The sequence below is a fragment of the Saccopteryx leptura genome, chromosome 4 (genome assembly GCF_036850995.1).
Source record: "Saccopteryx leptura isolate mSacLep1 chromosome 4, mSacLep1_pri_phased_curated, whole genome shotgun sequence".
Lineage (NCBI taxonomy): Eukaryota > Metazoa > Chordata > Mammalia > Chiroptera > Emballonuridae > Saccopteryx > Saccopteryx leptura.
Window position 1 is genome coordinate 201,541,839 of NC_089506.1, and position 23,031 is coordinate 201,564,869.

The window sequence follows — 23,031 nt, forward strand, 5'->3', positions numbered from 1 at the left end:
TTCTTTTTCTCTCTTCTTGTTCCAAACACCTTGCAGCCAAAGGAGGGTCCTCAGTTCCCAGACAATTAAGCTTTGGTCTTTGACTTACAAACCCCAGCTGGCAAGAGCAAGACCTAGTGCAGGGGTCGAGAATCTTTTTGGCTGAGAGAGCCATGAATGCCACATATTTTAAAATGTAATTCCGTGAGAGCCATACAATGACCCGTGTACCTTACGCATTATCCAATAAAAATTTGGTGTTGTCCTGTCCGGTTGGCTCAGTGGTAGAGCATCGGCCTGGCGTGCAGGAGTCCCGGGTTTGATTCCCGGCCAGGGCACACAGGAGAGGCGCCCATCTGCTTCTCCACCCCTCCCCCTCTCCTTCCTCTCTGTCTCTCTCTTCCCCTCCCACAGCCAAGGCTCCATTGGAGCAAAGATGGCCCGGGCGCTGGGGATGGCTCCTTGGCTTCTGCCCCAGGCGCTAGAGTGGCTCTGGTCACAAAAGAGCGATGCCCTGGATGGGCAGAGCATCGCCCCCTGGTGGGCATGCCGGGTGGATCCTGGTCAGGCGCATGTGGGAGTCTGTCTGACTGCCTCCCAGTTTCCAGCTTCAGAAAAAAAAAAAATACAAAAAAAAAAAAATTTGGTGTTGTCCCGGAGGACAGCTGTGATTGGCTCCAGCCACCCGCAACCATGAACATGAGCGGTAGAAAATGAATGGATTGTAATACATGAAAATGTTTTTTATTTTTAACGTTATTATTATTTTTATTGAAGATTTGTCTGCGAGCCAGATGCAGTCATCAAAAGAGCCACATCTGGCTCACCAGCCATAGGTTCCCGACCCCTGACCTAGTGGTTTCTGAACATTCCCCTAAGAAAGGAACTTGCCCTCCCTCACCCCCCCCCACACTCCAAATTGTCTAATGAAAAACCAGGTATTTTTCTAGAAGATGGAGGGATCAGTTCCACCACTAAAGGAAATAAAAGTCAACATTTGTTGAGCATTTACTATGTGCCGGTCACTTCCTTGGCTCTTTCTGTGCATAAACTCATCTAAATCCTCCCAGCAGTCCTATGAGAGAGGTATTGTTTTTATCTCCATTTTACAGAAAATAAAATAGAAGTAAGCAACAAGCACAAGTCCTACACTGGTAAGTGGATGTTGGGATTTAGCCCAAGTCTGTGCTCTTGACCACTTTACATGGTGTCTCTTCTCCATGTGGCTGGGTGAGTTGCCACCAACATGGTTGGTTTCCCACAGAACTGACCTTCCTCCTTTCCCTTCCTCCCAGAACCCTGATTTGTTTAAGAGGCAATGTTTCCAGCCCCTGATAGGAGCCAGTTATCTTAGTCTGTCAGGTTACTATAGCAATAATACGGTAGATCGGGTGGCTAAACAGCCAACATTAATATCTCAGATTTATGAAGGGCCAGGAAGTCCAAGATTAAGGTGTCAGCTAATTTGGTTCCTGGTGAGGACTCTCTTCCTGACTTGCAGATAACTGCCTTCTTCTATATCCTCCCATGTTGGAGAACAAGATCTCTCTTGTCTCTTCTAAAAGGGCACTGATCTTATTCATGAGGGCTTGACCCTCATGACCTATCACCTTTCAAAGGCCCCACTTCCTAGACCAGCAGTCAGCAAACTCAGTCAACAAAGCCAAATATCAACAATACAATGATGGAAATTTCCTTTGAGAGCCAAATTTTTTAAACATAAACTATATAGGTAGGTACATTCCTTATCAAGGTAGCGCCCGCAGGTGGCATTTTGTGGAAGAGCCACACTCAAGGGGCCAAAGAGCTGCATGTGGTTCGCAAGCCACGGTTTGCCAACCACTGTCCTATACCACCCCATTGGAGGTTAAGACTTCAACATATGAATTTGGCAGGGAGGGGGGACACAGTTATTTTATAGCACTAGTCATGGCAACCCTATTTGCCTTCTCTGGGCACCCACTCCTCCAGGTGCCCTTGCAGATAGAGGCAGCCGTGAGACCCACTTTGGGCCAACAAGGTATAAGATGAAGTGTACTAAGGGGGCTTCTAGAAAGATGACTAGAGTCTTAGCTGTTAACCCTCATTGTCCTGAAGCTGCTGCAGCCACTGAGGATGCCTCGGGGAACTGAGGAAAGAGCTGCTCCCTTGATGACTTCCTTGAGCCACCCCACCGATCCTCGGACCACCTGCATCTGGACTTCTCAAGTGAACATTAAATGTCCTTATGATTTAAGTAGAGAGACCAACTGTCTTGGTTTGCATGGACTATCCCAGTTTTAGCATTGACAGTCCCATGTCCTGGGAAATCCATGAGTCCCAGGCAAACTGGAGTAGTTGATCACCCAAGATTCAAGACACTATTAATCATTCATTGCAGCAATATTTACAATAGCCAAGATATGGAACCTAAATGCCCATCAACAGGCAAGTGGATGAAAAAGCTGTGGTACATATATACAATGGAATATTACTTGGCCATAAAAAAGAAGGAAATTTTACCATTTGCCACAATATGGACAGACCTAAAGGGTGTTATGCTAAGTGAAATAACTCAGTCAGAGAAAGACAATTTCACTTATACGATTTCAATTATATGTTCTTCAGAGAACACTATAAACAAACAAACAAAACAGAAACAGATAGATACAGAGAGCAAACTGATGGTCGCCAGAGGGAAGGGGGGCATTGAGGGACTGAGTAAAAAAAGTGAAGGGAATAAGAAGTACAGATTGGGAGTTACAAAAAGAGTCATGCGGATATAAAGTACAGCACAGGGAATATAGTCCTTAATGTTATAATAACTATGTGTGGGGCCAGGTGGGTACCAGAAATATGAGGGAGAACACTTTGTGAAGTAGATGATTGTCTAACCACTGTGATGTACACCTAAAACTAATACAAAATAATATTGAATGTAAACTGTGATTTTAAACAATTATTTATTTATTTATTTATTTATTTTTTACAGAGACAGAGAGAGGGATAGACAGGGACAGACAGACAGGAACGGAGAGAGATGAGAAGCATCAATCATTAGTGTTTTTTTCATTGCGTGGTGCAACACCTTAGTTGTTCATTGATTGCTTTCTCATATGTGCCTTGACCGCGGGCCTTCAGCAGACTGAGTAACCCCTTGCTGGAGCCAGCGATCTTGGGTTCAAGTTGGTGGGCTTTTGCTCAAACCAGATGAGCCCGTGCTCAAGCTGGCGACTTCGGGGTCTCGAACCTGGGTCCTCTGCATTTCAGTCTGACGCTGTGCCACTGCCTGGTCAGGCTAAACAATTTTTTTAGAAGACACTATTGGCCCTGGCCAGTTGGCTCAGCGGTAGAGCATCGGCCTGGTGTGAGGGGGACCCGGGTTCGATTCCCGGCCAGGGCACATAGGAGAAGCACCCATTTGCTCCCCCCCCCTCCTTCCTCGCTGTCTCTCTCTTCCCCTCCCGCAGCCAAGGCTCCATTGGAGCAAAGATGGCCCAGGCGCTGGGGATGGCTCCTTGGCCTCTGCCCCAGGCGCTAGAGTGGCTCTGGTTGCGGCAAAGCGACACCCCAGAGGGGCAGAGTGTTGACCCTGGTGGGAGTGCCGGGTGGATCCCGGTCGGGCGCATGCGGGAGTCTGTCTGACTGTCTCTCCCCGTTTCCAGCTTCGGAAAAATACAAAAAAAAAAAAAAAAAAAAAAGAAGAAGACACTATTAATCAGATGTTCTGTTACTTGCAGCTGAAGACATGTTCACTGATACATGTATGTGGAAATGTGCATTTTAAATAAAAGATCAAAACATACATACATATGCCCTGCTCACTGTGAGCATTCCATGGTGACAATTTTTCAATGCTATTACATAATATTACTCAAAAAACATTGAAATAGCTCATGCAAATCACTTTCAAAGCTTGGCTGGAACTTTTGAATAAGCCATGGTACTCGTTCTCTGAATGATTAACATTCTCTGCTCCCAGCTTGTTCCACAGAGACAGATGTCATCTCTGAGAAACCGATTAATGCAGGAAGGAAAAGAAAGCCAGCCCATGTCATTTGCATCTCAGCTTTTCATGCTGGGACAATGAAGAAAGTTGGTCATTTCACCAGCTTTGGGAGGGGAGAGGTGACCAGGCTCTGTCAGAAGACTAGTGCTGCAGTTTCACACAATTTCCTTGAAAGTGACATGGTCTGGACCCTAGTAGAAAATGAGCAGAGACCACGGCGTGAAGGCCAAACCAGACTGACAGAGCACAGGACTATTTAAAGTAATATTTATTTGGATCCTTCTTTTACACGTTTTGGGTGTGGGAGGCATCTTGGGCTGTGTGGGAAGAAGAAACGCCTGGTCGCAGAGAGGAAGCCCTGGTCTGGGATGTGTATCCTGGATCTGAGTCCAAACCTCTATTACTAAAAGAAAAACTCTGATTTTCTATACACTCTGCCTTTTTGACACCAAATGTGTGGGGTTTCCACACCAAGCATCTCTCTAGTCCTCAGAGGCTACCAACTGGGTATCTACAGTCTAACTCAGTTCTTTTTTTTTTTTTTTTTATGATCAAATAATTTTTTTTTAAATAATTTTATTTTTTTAATGGGACGACATCAATAAATCAGGATACATATATTCAAAGATAACAAGTCCAGGTTATCTTGTCGTTCAATTATGTTGCATACCCATCACCCAAAGTCAGATTGTCCTCTGTCACCTTCTATCTAGTTTTCTTTGTGCCCCTCCCCTCCCCCCTTTCCCTCTCCCTTTCCCCCCTCCCCCCGTAACCACCACAGTCTTATCAGTGTCTCTTAGTTTCACTTTTATGTCCCACCTATGTATGGAATAATGCAGTTCCTGGTTTTTTCTGATTTACTTATTTCACTTCGTATCATGTTATCAAGATCCCACCATTTTGCTGTAAATGATCCGATGTCATCATTTCTTATGGCTGAGTAGTATTCCATAGTGTATATGTGCCACATCTTCTTTATCCAGTCATCTATTGACGGGCTTTTTGGTTGTTTCCAGGTCCTGGCCATTGTGAACAGTGCTGCTATGAACATGGGGCTACATGTGTCTTTACGTATCAATGTTTCTGAGTTTTGGGGGTATATACCCAGTAGAGGGATTGCTGGGTCATAAGATAGTTCTATTTTCAGTTTTTTGAGGAACCACCATACTTTCTTCCATAATGGTTGTACTACTTTACATTCCCACCAACAGTGGATGAGGGTTCCTTTTTCTCCACAGCCTCTCCAACATTTGCTATTACCTGTCTTGTTAATAATAGCTAATCTAACAGGTGTGAGGTGGTATCTCATTGCAGTTTTGATTTTCATTTCTCTAATAACTAAAGAAGATGAGCATCTTTTCATATATCTGTTGGCCATTTGTATTTCTTCCTGGGAGAAGTGTCTGTTCATGTCCTCTTCCCATTTTTTATTGGATTGTTTGTTTGTTTGTTGTTGAGTTTTATGAGTTCTTTGTATATTTTGGATATTAGGCCCTTATCTGAGCTGTTCTAACTCAGTTCTAATACTCACTGCCCAGAGTCAGCACAGACCCCACAGGTTAAGTAAGGGCTCAGTCCCACTTTAGATGCCACTCACAGTCCAGGCCACCTGTACTTCTGACCAACTCACTATGAACTGAGGGTTTCCATGATCCCCTCTTCAGTTTCGATAATTTGTTAGAACTGCTCACAAAACTCAGGAAAACATTGACCTTGCATTTACAGTGGTCCCTCATCTATCGCAGCGGTTAGGTTCCAGAACCCCTCGTGATAGGCCAAAGTCAGCAACCTTATATTTACTTTATTATTTATATATTTTTAAGCCCCTATAAACCTTCCCCACATTCTTATTAAACTTGCACACTGTTATTAACCTTTCCCACACTCTTATAAACACTTCCTATGCTCTTAAACACTTTCTACACTCTTAAACCTACATAATTTTAACAACATATAAAATTCTCTATGGATACTCACCAGTGAATATACTACAACTTGAGTGATGAAGATGATGATGAATTAGCTGTGCAGTACTGACAATGCTGAAGGTGATGACCATGAGCTGAATATACTGCACATTTTCCATATGTGAGAGTCTTTGTCTACTCATCTGCTGTATGCTATGTATTTTATTTTGATTTAATAGTCTTTTAATATTTTAATTAATATTTTTATATTTTTTATATCGTTTTTCATTTTTTAGGCTAGAAAATGCTTATTTCACTGCAAAAATAATTAAAATAATAAATATATAGAAACACCTATATATTGTAAAATCCCACGATATAGCAAAAAATCTGCAATACAAAATTAGATACACACAATTTAAAAATCCACAATACAGTAAGACCACAAAAAATGAACCATGGTATGGCGAAGGACGATGGTACTAGCTTATTATAGAGATATTACAAAGGACACAGATGAACAGCCTGATGTAAAGGAACACAGGGCAAGGCATGGGGAAGGGGTGAAGAGCTTCCATGCCTTCTCTAGGTGCATCACCCTCCCAACACCTTCATGTGTTCACCAACGTGGAAGCTCTCCACAAGTCGTATTTTAGGCATTTTTATGAGGCTACATCCTATAGGCACAGTGGATTGTCACCTCAATCTCCAGTTGCCCTTTCCTCACCAAGAATGGGGTAGCCTGACCAGGCGGTGGCGCAGTGGATAGAGCGTCGAACTGGGATGCTGAGGACCCAGGTTCGAGACCCCGTGGTGCCAGCTTGAACGTGGGCTCATCGGGTTTGAGCAAAAGCTCACCAACTTGGACCCGATGTTGCTGGCTCGAGCAAGGGGTTACTCGGTCTGCTGAAGGCCCATGGTCAAGGCACATATGAGAAAGCAATCAATGAACAACTATGTGTCTCAATGCGCAACAAAAAACTAATCTAATGATTGATGCTTCTCATCTCTCCATTCCTGTCTGTCTGTCCCAGTCTATCTCTCTCTCTGTCTCTGTTTAAAAAAAAAAAAAAGAAAGCAGCCCAAGATGGCCGACTTGGAGGATCGGGTGTCGGATGAGGAGAAGATGATTCTGGATCGCCTGTAGCTCCAAGAAGGTTGCTGAGGGCCAGTCAAAAGCGGTGACTCCCACTGGTCTTCGCCAGTTTCCGGCCTGTGAGTTCCAGGGCCGGTACATCCAGCGGCCAGATACAGAGCATCAGCTCAAGACCTAACAACCATAGTTAGAGTGGTATCTTAAGGAAAGGCTCCTCACACCTGACCCAGCTAAGGCAAAGAAAACGTTGTCACAGACAAGTAGCCCACAGCGGATTACAAACAGCTGAAGCCATCCCAGGAAGATTTAGAAATTACACAACTGAAAGCTGGAGTCAGACAACACCAACCCTATACTCAACTACACAAACAATATATTTGAAGGAGCAGTCTATATTGAGACAAAATGGGAAGACAGGGAAATGCAATTCAAATGAATCAACTAGAGGAATTCCCAGAAAAAGAATTGAATGAAATGGAAATAACTAAAATGCCGGATGCAGAGTTTAGAATAATGATTGTGAGGATGCTCAAGGATCTTAGAGGAACCATGGATAGACAACATGAGCACCTAAACAATGAGCTATCTGACATCAAAAAGGACATTGAAATCATAAAAAAGGATCAGACAGAAATGATAAACACAATGGCAGAAATGAAGACTACACTACAAGGAATGAAAAGCAGGTGGGATGAAAAAGAGGATCGAATCAGCAATTTAGAGGACAAGATAAGCAAAAGCACGGAAGCAGAACAGCAAAAGAAAAAAAGGATCAAAATGTCTGAGAAAACTCGAACAGAGTTCTGTTACAATAGGAAGAGAAACAACATCTGCATCATAGGGGTTCCTGAAGGAGAGGAGAAAGAACAAGGGATAGAGAACCTGATTGAAGAAATCATAGCTGAAAATGTCCCGGAATTGATGCAGGAAAAAGTCACACAAGTTCAAGAAGCACAGAGAATCCCATTAAAAAGGAACCCAAATAAACCTAAACAAAGACACATCATAATTAAAAAACCAAAGCTAAGAAATAAAGAAAGAATACTAAAAGCTGCAAGAGAAAAGCAGTCAATCACCTACAAAGGAGACCCCAAAAGGATGACATCCGACTTCTCAACAAAAACACTTGAGGCAAGAAGGGAATGGCAAGAGATATTCAAATTAATGCAGAACAGTTTCCTACAACCAAGACTTCTTTATCCATCAAGGCTATCTTTTAAAATAGAAGGAGAAATAAAAAGCTTCCCATACAAAAATAAAAAAAAACCCTCAAGGAATTTATTATAACCAAACCAATGATGTAAGAAGTGTTAACGGTCCTGTTGTAAACAGAACAAGGGTAAAGAGGAATGTAGATTTAAGATTTTAGAAATGCATCCAAATTGAAGAAGATTATTTGCTGATGATATGATATTGTACATAGAAAACCCTAAAGTCTCAGTAAAATAACTAGTTGACCTAATAAATGAATTCAGCAAGGTGGCAGGATATAAAATTAATATTCAAAAACCAGTGGCATTTTTATACACCAACAATGAACTGTCTGAAAGAGAAATTAAGAAAACAATCCCCTTCACTACTGCAACAACAACAAAGAAAGTACCTAGATGTAAATTTATTCAAGGAGGTTAAAGACTTGTACTCAGAAAATTATAAAATATTGATAAGAGAAATCAAGGAAAATAATCGCATCAAAAATGGGCAAAAGAAATGAATAGACACTTCAAAGAGGACATTCAGATGGCCAATAGGCAAAAGAAAAAATGTTCAACATCACTAATCATTAGAGAAATACAAATTAAAACCACAATGAGATATCACCTCACACCAGTCAGAATGACAGATTAACAAAATAAGTGCTGGTGAGGATGTGGAGTAAAGGGAATCCTCCTGCACTGCTGGTGGGAATACAGACTGGTGCAACCACTGTGGAAAATGGTATGGAGATTCCTCAAAAAATTAAAAATGGAACTGCCTTTTGACCCAGCCATCCCACCTTTATTATAGGAATATATCCCAAGGACACCAAATCACTGGTTCAAAAGAAGAAATGCATCCCCATGTTTATGGCAGCATTGTTTACAATAATGAAGATCTGGATACAGCCCAAGTGTCCTTCAGTGGACGAGTGGATTAAAAAGCTGTACTACATATACACATGGAGTACTATGGGGCCATGAAAAAGAAGAAAATGCTACCTTTTGCAACAACAGGGATGGACCTGGAAACTATTATGTTAAGTGACATAAGCCAGACAAGAAATACAAATATTATATGACTTCACTCATATGAGGAATCCAATGAACAGTGTGAACTGAGGAACAGAATAGAGGCAGAGGAGGGATCAAAGGGACCAGTGGGCAAGCGGACAGAGGGAAAGGGGATGAGAGGAGATCAGAGAAGGGAAAGAGCTTGGTGAAATTATATATACATAACAGCATTATAGAGAGCAGAAGAGCAAATCCTGGAGGAAAGCGGGGAGGGTTTTGGGGGAGGGGGCAAGAAGAATGTTGAGGGGAATTTGGGGGTGCGGGAGGATGTATTCGGTGGGACACTTGAATCTATGTAAACACAATAAATTTAAATCAAAAAAATAAGAAAAAAAAAAAAAGAATGGGGTAGGAGGCTGAAAGTTTCAACCGTCCAATCATGTCTTGGTCTTCCTGGTGACCAGCCCCCATCCTGAACCTGTCTGAGGGTCCCAGCCATCTGTCATCTCATTGGCATACAAAAAGACACTGACCACTCTGGAAATTTCCAGGTTCTTAGATGGTCTTGTGCCAGGAACAGAAGTTAAAGAATAAATAGAATAAAAGATGTTCCTGGTACCCTTATCACTCAGGAAATCACAAAAGTGTGCCAGGAACTGGGGGCAAAGACCAAATATATCTCTATTATATACTACAGTGACTGAGTAAGCCATTCCCCTCCCCAGCCCTCTGTTTCCTCATGTAGAAAATGAGGGATTTCAATGATCCCTGGAGCCCTGTTCTGTTAGTGCATAGAGGAATTAAAATGCTTTAGACCCAGCCAGACCTAAATGCAGATCTCAGTCCCATCAACTGGCTCTACAATTTGGACAAGTCCTACACTGTTCTAGGTCTCGCTGTCGAAAGGAATAATACCTTTGCCTTAGGGTCGTACACAAATGAGATAAGTTTATGTGTGGGGAGCAGGCAGTCCTGTGCTTGGTACACACATGGTAAGTACACAGGAAAGGCTACTGCCGCCCACCCCTTAGCCTTGAGTACGGAGAGAGTCACTGGGCTGTCAGCGAGCAGACACTCCTGAAAAATCTTAGCCAACAATCCTTAGTCAAAGGATTAGCCTCGGCCCTGACCAGGTGGTTCAGTGGATAGAGCACCATCCTGCTGCACCAAGGTCACTGGTTTGATCCCAGGTCAGGACACATACAATCAATGAGTGTACAACTAAATGGAACAGCTAAGTGGAATGAGTTGATACTCCTTTCTTTCACTCTTTTCCCCCCACTCAAATCAATGGAAAAAAATTTTTAATAATGAATTAGTCTCACTTGACCAAATAGTGGTGCAGTGGGTAGAGTGTCAACCTGGGACGTTGAGGATCCTGGTTCAAAATCCTGAGGTTGCTGGCTTGAGTGCGGTCTCACTAGCTTGAGCTTGGCCTTGCCAGCTTGAGTGTGGGATCATAGACATGACCCCATGGTCGCTGGCTTAAGCAAAGGTTCACTGGCTCAGTTGGAGCCCCTCCCCACCCCCACCCAGTCAAGGCATGTATGAGAAGCGATCAGTGAACAACTAAAAGTGCCACAAATACGAGTTGATGCTTCTCATCTTTCTCCCTTCCTGTCTGTCTGTCTCTCTCGCTAAAAAATAAAATAAAATAAAATAATAAAATAAAATAAAAAAGGATTAGTTGTACTTTTGTGTGCTGTTTCAATTTCCTCAAACCTAACAGCACTGAGATGATGAATGTATACATTTGTTTAGTGTTCTTGGATTAATGAGCTTAAACGCTCTCCCCGAGGGAGAGGAAGTATTGACACAGCTGCAGGGCGCCCGTGAGCCCAGCCATCTCCCTGCACCATGCTGGGGATCCAGGGAGCAGAGCGGGGCCTGCTGTGGGCTCAGGCGCCCCGTCTCTGAAGGGGGCACCTTTGTGATGCCTCACTGAAGACCGTGCTGCCTGTTCGTCCCTGTGGCACAATTACGGCCTCTGTGTTAACTGGCTTCTCCCCTGGTTATAAGTAGACCCTCACTCCCAGATGTGACACTATCCCCAAAAGCATGTCGCCTCCCTCTCTGCCAGGGGTTTTCTAGATTGATTCTGTTTTGATTTATCCTAGAAAGAAAAATCACTAACACAGAAAAACTCATCAAGCTGAACACTTGGGATTTCTGCCCTTTTTGTGTGTATATTACATGTCAATTAAAATTTTACCTGGGGCCCTGGCTGGTTGGCTCAGCGGTAGAGCGTCGGCCTGGCATGCAGGGGACCAGGGTTCGATTCCCGGCCAGGGCACATAGGAGAAGCACCCATTTGCTTCTCATCCCCCCTCCTTCCTCTCTGTCTCTCTCTTCCCCTCCCGCAGCCAAGGCTCCATTGGAGCAAAGATGACCCAGGCGCTGGGGATGGCTCCTTGGCCTCTGCCCCAGGCGCTAGAGTGGCTCTGGTCGCGGCAGAGCGATGCCCTGGAGGGGCAGAGCATCGCCCCCTGGTGAGCAGAGTGTCGCCCCTGGTGGGCGTGCCGGGTGGATCCGTGTCGGGCGCATGCGGGAGTCCATCTGACTGTCTCTCCCCGTTTCCAGCTTCAGAAAAATACAAAAAAAAAATAATAAAAAATAAAATAAAATTTTACCTGAGAAAATTACCAACAATATTTGTTTAGTGTTGTTTTAAACCTAAAAGAGTACTTTTGGTCTTTTTATTTTTTTATTTTTTATTTTTTATTTATTTATTTTTTTTCTGCAGCTAGAAACGGGGAGAGACAGTCAGACAGACTCCCGCATGCGCCCGACCGGGATCCACCCGGCACGCCCACCAGGGGCAACGCTCTGCCCACCAGGGGGCGATGCTCTGCCCCTCTGGGGGGTCGCTCTGCTGAGACCAGAGCCACTCTAGCGCCTGGGGCAGAGGCCAAGGAGCCATCCCCAGCGCCCGGGCCATCTTTGCTCCAATGGAGCCTTGGCTGCGGGAGGGGAAGAGAGACAGAGAGGAAGGAGGGGGGGGGTGGAGAAGCAAATGGGCGCTTCTCCTATGTGCCCTGGCCGGGAATCGAACCCAGGTCCCCCACACGCCAGGCCAACGCTCTACCGCTGAGCCAACCGGCCAGGGCCACTTTTGGTCTTTTTAAAATTATGTAAGTATTATACAGGGTGGGGCAAAAGTAGATTTACAGCTGTGAGTATGTGAAAACAGAGTTTATTCTTGTATTATTATTTATTAATTAGTGTATTATTTTTCATACAAACAACCATTACCTACTTTTGCCCACCCTGTATAAACATGGCCTCCCTGTGAAAAGGTCAAACACTATAGGAGTATAATCACAGCTGGTGTTAAGAACCCACTCAGGTCACAGAGTAAGTGATAGGAACTTGGACCTCGGCAGTCAGATCTCTAGAGTGGGAATATGGAAGTCCCATGTGGTGGCTGGAGTTCAGGGAAGGCAGATCGGAGCAGTTTGGGGGAAGACTTCTCAGCTTCAAGTACCACTCACAGAAGAGGCACAATCTGCATGGTCAGGGAGAAGGGTGTCAGGCTCTCAAGTAGAAGGGGCAGCCTAGTCAAACATTGACTACAGAAAGGGGTGTGGCATCCCTGGGTAAGTAACAATAAAGAGACTACCCAGATAGGATGTGTTGGTGACACAGCAGTCTGGGTTACGAAGAACTTAACATGGGAGCCACCTTCAGCTCTAGAGTGAGAGAGCATGGCACAATAATGTGTCCACTAAAAACCCATTTGGAAGACATAGTGGTCATTATGTTTACACCAAGGAGAAAGAGCATCCTCATTCTGAACCTCTGTTTAAAGAGGTCAGCAGACTGCCTGGAAGATGTGTTTGCTCATGAATTTTCAGCAAGATTGGTAAGTTGTGTGCTCATGGCCCAAATTTGGTGCCTGCTTTGGTATACAATCCATGAAAAAAGACTGGTTTTTGTATTTTTAAGTGATTAGGGGAAAAGTAAAAGAAAAGGAACATTTCTGGACACATTAAAGTTCTATGAAAGTCAATGTTTGGTGTCTGTAAATAAAGTTTTATTGGAACACAGGCATGCCCATCTGTTTACGTGTCATCTTTGGCTGCTTTCACGCTACAACAGCAAAGTTGAGTAATTGTAACAGAGACTGTATAGTCTGCAAAACCTAATTTTTTTTTTTAATTCAATGAGAGGAGGGAAGGCAGAGGACAGACTTCTCATGCATCCCAACTGGGATCCACCCAGCAAGCCCACTAGGGGGCGGTGCTTTGCCCATCTGGGGCATTGCTCCATTACTCAGCAACTGAGCTCTTAATGCCTGAGGCAGAAGCCATGGAGCTATCCCCAATGCATAGGGCCAACTTGCTCCAATCGAGCCATGGCTGCATGAGGGGAAGAGAGAGAGAGAGAGAGAGAGAGAGAGAGAGAGAAGTAAGAGGGGGATGGAGAAGCAGACAGTGCTTCTCCTGTGTGCCTTGACTGGGATGTCAATGCGAGACATCTACATGCCGATCCGATGCTCTACCACTGAACCAACCAGCCAGGGCCTAAATTTTTTTAAAATATTTTTTATTTACTGATTTTACAGAGAGAGCAAAGAGGAGCTAGGGAGTGAGAACTATCAACTCATAGTTGCTTCACTTTAGTTGTTCATTGGTTTCTCATTGTATGTGCCTTGACAGGGCAAGCCCAGGGTTTCGAACTGGTGATCTAAGCATTCCAGGTCAACACTTTATCTACTGCACCACCGCAGGACAGACAAAAATCTAAACATTGCCCTGGCCGGTTGGCTCAGTGGTAGAGTGTCGGCCTGGTGTGCAGGAATCTCAGGTTTGATTCCTGGCCAGGGCACACAGGAGAAGCGCCCATCTGCTTCTCCACCCCTCCCCCTCTCCTTCCTCTCTGTCTCTCTCTTCCCCTCCCACAGCCAAGGCTCCATTGGAGCAAAGTTGGCCTGGGCGCTGAGGATGGGTCCATGGCCTCTGCCTCAGGTGCTAGAATGGCTCTGGTTGCAACAGAGCAACGCCCCAGATGGGCAGAGCATCGCCCCATAGTGGGCATGCCTGGTGGATCCCGGTCAGGCGCATGCGGGAGTGTGTCTGACTGCCTCCCCGTTTCCAAGTTCAGAAAAATACAAAAAAAAAAAACTAAACATTTTACTAGCTATTCCTTTATAGAAAATTTTATTGGGCCCTAATCTTCTGAAAGAATCATGTGAAGTAATCAGAGACTAACCAAGTTGCTGGGGCTGGAAGAACTCTCACCTTCTAAGGATGAAGAAATCAATGCCCAAAGAGGGGAATATTTACTGGTAATGGATTCATTGATTTGCTGACTCATCCATAAATCAATCATCCAGAAAACACTTCTTGAGAGCCTAGCGTGTGTCAGGCTTGCTGATTCAATTTTCATTCCCAAGAGACACCAGGAATTGAAGCCAGCTACCAAGGCCACATGGCAAGACAAGATGGCTCTCACCGGCCCTGCAGCTTTGAATAAAGGTCCAGAGCCCACACCCTCCTTCTCCTCTGGGCTCCAGCAGGGACTTGGACTGCGCCCAGTGCATATGAGGTTGGCCAACAGATTTTCTGCAGGCACCTGCTGATGCAATCTGGCAGTTTCTGCGAAAGCATTGTCCTTCGCTGATCCTTCACGTCGCTGAAGGAGACACTAAGTGTTGTGACTTCGTTTCTTAGTTTCTACTTTTATCCTCCAATCAGTAGACTGAGACACATAAGTCATCCCATTTGGATAGCTCAGCGAACTATGAAGGGGAGAGAGGTTCTAGCCCAGGGTCTCCCTCATCCTAGCCCTGAGGTCATGGGCTGAGGGACTCACAAAGAATTAAAGATGTGAACAAAGATTAGGCTACAAACAGGTGCAGGGGGGAGAAAGGAGGAGAAAGTAAAGAAAGGGAAGGGAAGAGAAGGAAGAGAAGGGAAGAGGTGGGAAGGAAAGGGGAGATGAGGGAAGGGAAGGAGAGGAAACAGGAGGGAGGGGAGAGGAGGGGAGAGGAAGAGAAGCAAGGGGGGAGGGGAGGGGAGAAGAGGAGAAGAGACAACATGAATGTCCAATAATAGGGCATTGGTTACATATATAATTTTCCAATTATACAAGGAAGAATAACCATTAAAAAATTATTGCTGGCCAGCTTGCAATATTTTCTCAAAAGAAAACTGAGAAATGTAGAAAATATAATTGAGAATGAAACAAAATTAAGCAAACACAGCCAACATAGACTGGGTAAGGCAAGGCACTAAACTGACCGGGATACCAGATTCAGCGAATCATAACACAGGGCACCCAGTGTGTATTTGAGTTTCAGGTAACTATCAAATCGTTTTTAGTATAAGGATGCCCCCATGCAATATTTGGAAGATAATTATACTAAAATATGATCCATTGTCTATCTGAAATTCAGATATAACTGGTGTCCTCTATTTTCTCTCACAATCCCATAAGACAAGGAAGGCCAGACTTTCAAAATCAGCCTCATTTTCTAATGAGTCGTTGGCCCAGGAGTCCTGTTTTATGCTTGGGGAGGAGGAAAGTCTGCAGGCCAGAGTGGTTAGAATAATGGCCCATCTAGCCTTGGTCCTCTCTATTTCCACTGTTGACAAGTTTCTAGTGATGCGGGAGTTTGAGAAGATGGTAATGAAAAGCCCCGAGGAGAATTAACAAAAAGAACCAGTGGGCTGATGGGAGAAGAAAATTGAGGACAATTCAGGAAATTATATCAAAGGGCTTGGAAACATTTAGACTCTAGTCATCCCATTTCTGGGATCTCATCCTAAGGAGATAATTAAGAGTACCCTAAGGAGTTAGCTATGATTATGTGCAATATAGCCTAGTTTGCAACAGCAAAAAAACCCAAACTAGAAGCAACTTAAATGTCCAACAATAAAAGAGAATTGCTTAACTAAATTATGGTATGTGTGTATAACGGAATTCCATACAGGCATTAAAATGATGCTCAGAAGAGATGTTATTGATATTTTTTAATCTGGTTAAGAAATATTGACCCAATTTTGCAAAGTACATATACATAGAAAAAAAAGACAGCAAGACTCCATTCAAAATATTACAATGATTATTGAGAAGGAATTTTTTATTTCCTTCATTTGCTTCTCTGTATTTTAATTGTTTATAATATGCAAGTACTATCTGGCTAATTTTTTTTAAGTGTTTTGTGTTTTTGTTTTAAATGACCATGGGCCTCTCCGTTCCTCAGAGGCAAACAGGGTCAGTCTTGGGTCACTGCAGCAGCAGCAGAAGCCCTTCCTTGCCCTTGTCTCGTCAGCCTCATCTCTAACCACAGGGATCGTTTTTTTGGGCTAGCAGCCCACCTGCATGCTTGTGTGAATCCGAACCTGCATCCTTCAAGACAACCTCAGCATCTACTCTGGAGCCTTCCCGATGCTCCCAGGTGGGGTCAGCTCCGCCTCCTCCGGGCTGCCCTGTCATACATACCACAGCTAGGCACTTGTGTTTCCCCCTGAATAGACTGTGTGGGCTTTAAGGAATTTTGCCTCTTCCCTCTGTTGTTCTAGCATGTCCCCTGTGCCTGACACATCGCGGTAAATAAGCGATGAAGAAAGGAAGACAAGCTGGCTGGCGGGCAAGGAGGAGTGCGCAGTCCTGGATTTTTAAAAATTATTATTAAAATAAGACCTCAAGGCTGTAAATGCAGATGGAAAATTTTCAAATCCCATGATAGAGACCCCACGAGGGTGATAGCATCAATCAAAGGCAGTGAGTCACCCCCAGAGAAATCCAATTAAGCACTGTAATTCAAGTGATCCTGCTTTGCATGCTGCTATCAATACAGTTTCTATTCTGAGCTCTCTCAGCACTTAGGCCCTCCTGTGCCTTCCCTTCTCTAATACCTGCTGAGTTCCTACCAGTGCCATCCTCTCCTAAGCCTTCCCTCCCCCACAGCCAGCTCTCTATCTCGTGCCGATACCAACAAAAGCTAACATTCATTTGAGCACCGGGCCCAGCACCAGCTCATTTAATTCTCACAATCTATAGGGCAGGTATTATTATTCTCAACCTTATAGAAGGTTCAGAGAAGTGAAGTAAATCACCTAAGATCACACAGCCGGCAAGGAATGAAGGCAAGAGTTGAAAGTAAACAGTCTGATTCCACAGTCCTGACAACTGCCACAACAAGCCGGCAAGAGATGCCAGTTAGATATACCAAGTTGTCCCCTTCTGCCTCCGTACCCCCATTCTTTGCAGTCAGGAGCCTTTTAAAATGCTTTCAAACTATGGCAGTTCCAAAGGATAGGCTTTCTTGAGGCATGGCTTTAGCCCCATCTCATAATTTCCATTAGCCCTCAAACCCACCTCAATGTTTTAAAAATGTTTTTGAGATGGGCAATAAACATGTTCCCCAATTTCATGTAATATGTAAGTAAAAAACTAGGTAGAAAACCATGCTATTTTTATTGATCTAGACCAGTGGTAGTCAACCTGGTCCCTACCACCCACTAGTGGGTGTTCCAGCTTTCATGGTGGGCGGTAGCAGAGCAACCAAAGTATAAATAAAAAGATAGATTTAACTATAGTAAGTTGTTTTATAAAGATTTATTCTGCCAAACTTAGCAAAAATCCAACATAAAGTACTTGGTAAGTAATTATTATTATATGCTTTAACTTGCTGTAACTCTGCTTTATAAATTTTATAAAGTAAAGTTACTTCCCTACTTTATAAATCACCATTACTGTGGAACCGGTGGACGGTTAGAAAATTTTACTACTAACAGAGATACAAAAGTGGGCGGTAGGTATAAAAAGGTTGACTACCCCTGATGTAGACCAACCAATGTGAGTAAAAACCATGGGCTTGCTACTGCAAATGCAACTCTCAGATAAATCTCCTGATCTTTCCTTGCGAGCAGATTGCTGGTCCCAAGCCTCTCCTGTACAGAAATTCCAAAGCTATCGTTCCTGTCAACCGAGCATCCAACCACTTAAGGAAAACCATCTTAGAAACACAACTGCATGCTCCAAACCCCAGGAAAGGCTCCCCAGCCCCTCTACCCACCCATTCCTATGTAGCCTATGGATTGGGCCACTCAGGAGCTTATCCCTGTTCCTACCAAGGTCCCATCACCAAGCAGCGTCTTCTGAGACAGGAGCTACCTATAATCCCCACCCCAAATTTCCATTAGACTCACTGCACTTTCAGAAACAGATCTGCTATTGATGATAACTAAATCAACCTCTGTTTATTCAGCACCATTGATTACTGGCCTCCTTTGTATAGGAGCAGGATCCTAGGCTTGGTGAACCACAAAGAAACAGCAAGAATCCTCTGATGGGCGCCCTACAGCCAGGCAGGGTAGAGATATAATCAGTAGTGCTCTAGCAGATATTTAACAACTGGCCGGGAATTGGGGAAGGGATATAAGCCTTGGTTTGTATCATTTTCTAAATTCCATGGTTTAAATACTCCCAATGAGCTGGCAAAATTTCTAAAAATTTTAGCATCACTGGTTGGAATCAACAGGTGGGCAAATTTAGGGGTGTCTCTTACATATTTATTATTATTAATATTAATTATTAATATTATTAATATTCCTTACATATTCATTCAACACTTTTTTAGAAGAGAAGCTGAGCACTGTGTGAGAAAAAGATGACCAGTAGTGTTGGTGGTGGTGATGATGGTGATGATGGTGATAGTGATGATGGTGATAGTGATGATGGTGATAGTGATGATGGTGATAGTGATGATGGTGATGATGATTTTAGCTACAATTTATTTGGAATTGTGTGCTAGGCATTAAGTGCTTTGTATGGATTATCTCCATTTATCCTCATGGGGGTTATAACACCCTTTGAGGTTGATTCTCTGTGACCATCTCTTTTACAGATGAAGATCCTGCAGCTCAAAAAGGTTAAGAGGCTCAACCAGAATCACACAGCTAGTTAAATGGTAAAGCCTGGGTGCTAATCCAAGCAGTCTGACCTGGGTGCCTATTTTAAGGTCGCAGGAAGCCTCTCCTTTATTGTTCTATGAAATTCAGCACTGACACCAACTCAGCATAATCTTCTTCTTCTTAAAAAAAATATTCTGCAGATGACAGGACTCACTCTACTTTAGAAGGCTGTTTAGAGATCACCTACTGTTATTCACACATGACCCTTGGGGTCAGGGGTGTCTTGCTTCTGTAATGGAATTGCTCAGTCTCCAGACTCTAGTTTTGGGGAATGATTCGTTGTGTCAGTCATTATTAGAGAAGTTAGAAAAGGAAAGGAAACAACCCTCTTCCTCAGGCTCAGCCAAGAAGAAGCTCTTGCCCAAGACTTTGACCCCTGAGTAAATGACGAAACTGAAAGGATGATGAAGTTGATCGGTGGTGTGTAATGACACTCGCAGTCGTGTGCTGGCCAGACTGGTCCTGTGGAGCCTCGGGAGTCCTCTGGATTTCTCCCCATTTTCTAAGCCTGGTCCTCCAAACTCCCTTTGGTTGTAGGAGCCCCTATCCCACCACTAACCTTCCATGAATCTTCAGACAGGGTTGATTTCTGTGGCTTGCAGCCAAGAACTCTAACCAAAATAAGCTTCTCTCCAAAATGGCTCCTGACAACCACACAAGTCCTCTCTCTCTGAGGGAAGTGCTGATGGAGACAATTTTCCCCATTTTGTGTCACTGTAGTGAGCCTGTAACACATCTATGAATTGGTACTTGCTTATTTGCCCCTTAACTCAGGTCTGGACAGAGAGATATCAATAAAAGAATTTTAAAATTGACTTCTTATTAGATTTGGGTTTGTGTCCTGTGCTTTTGGGGACAGTGTAAAGCAAGAGGGGATTTACTTTGGATTGGATATTGTCAGGAAGTGGGATGATTCTCTGATAGGACACCTCTTTTTTTTTTTTTTTTTTTTTTTTGTATTTACAGAGACAGAGAGAGAGTCAGAGAGAGGGACAGACAGGGACAGACAGACAGGAACGGAGAGGGATGAGAAGCATCAATCATTAGTTTTTCGTTGTGACATCTTACTTGTTCATTGATTGCTTTCTCATATGTGCCTTGACCATGGGCCTTCAGCAGAGCGAGTAACCCCTTGCTTGAGCCAGCGACCTTGGGTCCAAGCTGGTGAGCTTTTTTTTTTTTTTTTTTTGCTCAAATCAGATAACCCCGCGCTCAAGCTGGTGACCTCGGGGTCTCAAACCTGGGTCCTCCGCATCCCAGTCCAATGCTCTATCCACTGTGCCACCGCCTGGTCAGGCTGATAGGACATCTTAATAATTCTTACCTATAAAGTCACAAGAACACGGCGAAGAAGCAGGAATTGCTCATATTGGCCAAGATACAGAGATGCTTGGTCATTTTGGTTGTTTAGTCAATGTTCACTCTTTATTTGCCCTCAGATACACTTGGGAAGTTGTCTTGATTGATCAGTCTCAGAATGGTCTTGTCTGATGTTGGCAATTGGCAAAATTGTTGATGTTCAACAGGAGAACGCTTTGGACTCGCTCTGAGTGCCGAGCTAGCTCCAGGCTGCCAAGGGCTGCTTTTCTCTTTCTCACAGAGGAGGAAGTAATTTGTATACTCCCTATCTCCCCATAAGTAAGTATGAGAACCTTGACTCTAGGGGCCAGTCCTACCCATTTTCATCTTCTCTGTAGGCCTGGCACATAGATGTTCTCTGTGAATGCTCACCGAACTATATTATGGGCACAGGGGACTCTCTGAGACCTGGTGTTACAGTGATCGTGCTAAAGCATATTTTCAAAATCTAAAAACGAGACTCATACAAATAGAAAATGAACATATGTAAAAAAAATTTTTTTAAGCCATTAATGAAAGAACCAGTAAGGTGGTAAGCCTCATTCTCAGAGCATTTAAGGAACTGAATTCATTGGCACTTTTTAATAACAGTCTTAGAATAAGGTTGCTAAATTAGGTAGAAAGCTGGTTAACAGTCTCAAGGACAATAAAACCATTACCGTTAGGGCTGGCTTTTCTACTGGACAAAATCTAAAATTCATGGGGAACGCTGTATTTGTAGCTGGCGGGGCAGATGTGTGGGTGGCTGAGGATTTGAGTTTGGTATTTGAATTGAGGGCAGTCTTGTGGGAGGTGAGCCATGAAACTGGCAAGATCAGACCTTGACTCCAAGTAGATAGTGTCAGACTTGAATTTAATTATTAGTGTCAGAGAATCAGGGCATTGGTGTGGAAAAGCAACACATATTTGGTGTCAGAAGAAAACCACCTTTGGTGTTAGAAGTGGTGATAAGGTTCACCTGTATAATGGGACACACAAAATGGGGGCCACCCCAGTGGCCTGGCCCACATCACAGATCTAAACCTAAGTCAGTCGGCACTTACAGGAAACACCTGTCAAGAAAAACCTAACACATACCAATCACAATCCTCCAACTCAGCTATAGCCAGCTTAGCTTATCCTAGAAAATAGGACCTGCTAGCCTTAGCAGGAGATCCCCAGCCTCCTAGCCAATCATGCCTGTTTCCATGTTGCCTCTTCTAATGCTCTATAAAACTCACTCTTGCCCCCCCCCCCAGGAAGAGTGCACCACTGCCTGTGAAACACTGCATCCCCCCAATCCCTGCATTGTTTTCCCTGGAATAAAGGACGGCAACCTTGTTACTAAATTGGTTTAGTTTTGTCATCTGATGGTGGAGTCAGACAACACCACACAAAAGAGTTTCAGGAAAGTTAAATAATTTGCCTACAATCACCCAGCTGGCAAGCATTTCCACTGGGATACCACCTCTTATACAGGCAAAGCCCTTAAACTTCATCACTAGATGCGCTGTCTCTGGCTGTGCTGACTACTTGCCACCACTCACCAGAGGTGACAGTCACATGCCCCTTGCTCAGGGTAGTGAAGTGTTTCCTAATCTCAGTCATTTGCATATCACCATAGAAATGTCTGCCAGATCTCATGGCCTCTCCACTATTATTTATTCAATATGTTCCTTTACATTGACTCACTTTTTATATAAAAATTTTTAACATATAACTTTTTACAGCAGCATAAATGGAAAACCAATATTTTTCCTTAAAAGACAGGAAAATAAGTTCCATAAGACTCCCGTATGCGCCCGACCGGGATCCACCCGGCATGCCCACCAGGGGGCAATGCTCTGCCCATCTGGGGTGTTGCTCTGTTGCAACCAGAGCCATTCTAGCACCTCAGGCAGAGGCCACAGAGCCATCCTCAGCACCGGGGCCAACTTTGCTCCAGTGGAGCCTTGGTTGAAGGAGGGGAAGAGAGAGACAGAGAGGAAGGAGAGGGGGAGGGGTGGAGAAGCAGATGGACGCTTCTCCTGTGTGCCCTGGCCGGGAATCGAACCTGGGACTCCCGCACGCCAGGCCGACGCTCTACCACTGAGCCAACCAGCCAGGGCCAGGAAAATAAGTTCTTAATTAAAGTTTTTCCAAACACTATCTAAAATTATCCCAGTGTGTACTCCAAGTTCAGCTAAAACTGGACCAACGGAATCTCATAAGGTCACACAGCCAAGATCTCAACCAGGCCCCATCTCCAAGTCTAATCTACTTTCAGCTGCAGTGTGGATTCCTTGACCATGTTTCTGGTTAACTATGTCGGGGCAGCAAGCAGAGAGGAACTGAAAGTTTCTCGAGAGGGCTCAGTGTGACCACAGGGAAACCAAACAGAGCTATGACAGACAACAGATGGCTAGAGGGCTGACTCCTCCAGGCAGTTAATGATGCCCTTGGCAAGGCTCCCTGAATTTAATCACCAGAACACACAAGGACTGAAGCAGCCTTACTCTAAGTTGTTCTAGGAGCAGATGGAGTTTCCCCCAGAACCGCTCAAGGCCAGTTATGGTGGACCTAAGCCGCAGCGTGATCACTTGCAGACATG

General features: G+C 44.1%; 1 protein-coding gene across 1 annotated transcript in view; it reads right to left on the reverse strand.

The window, feature by feature from the left end:
• The window catches only part of BMERB1 (bMERB domain containing 1), a 121,477-nt gene that overhangs the window by 12,408 nt on the left and 86,038 nt on the right, over window positions 1–23,031 (reverse strand). The window lies entirely within an intron of this gene.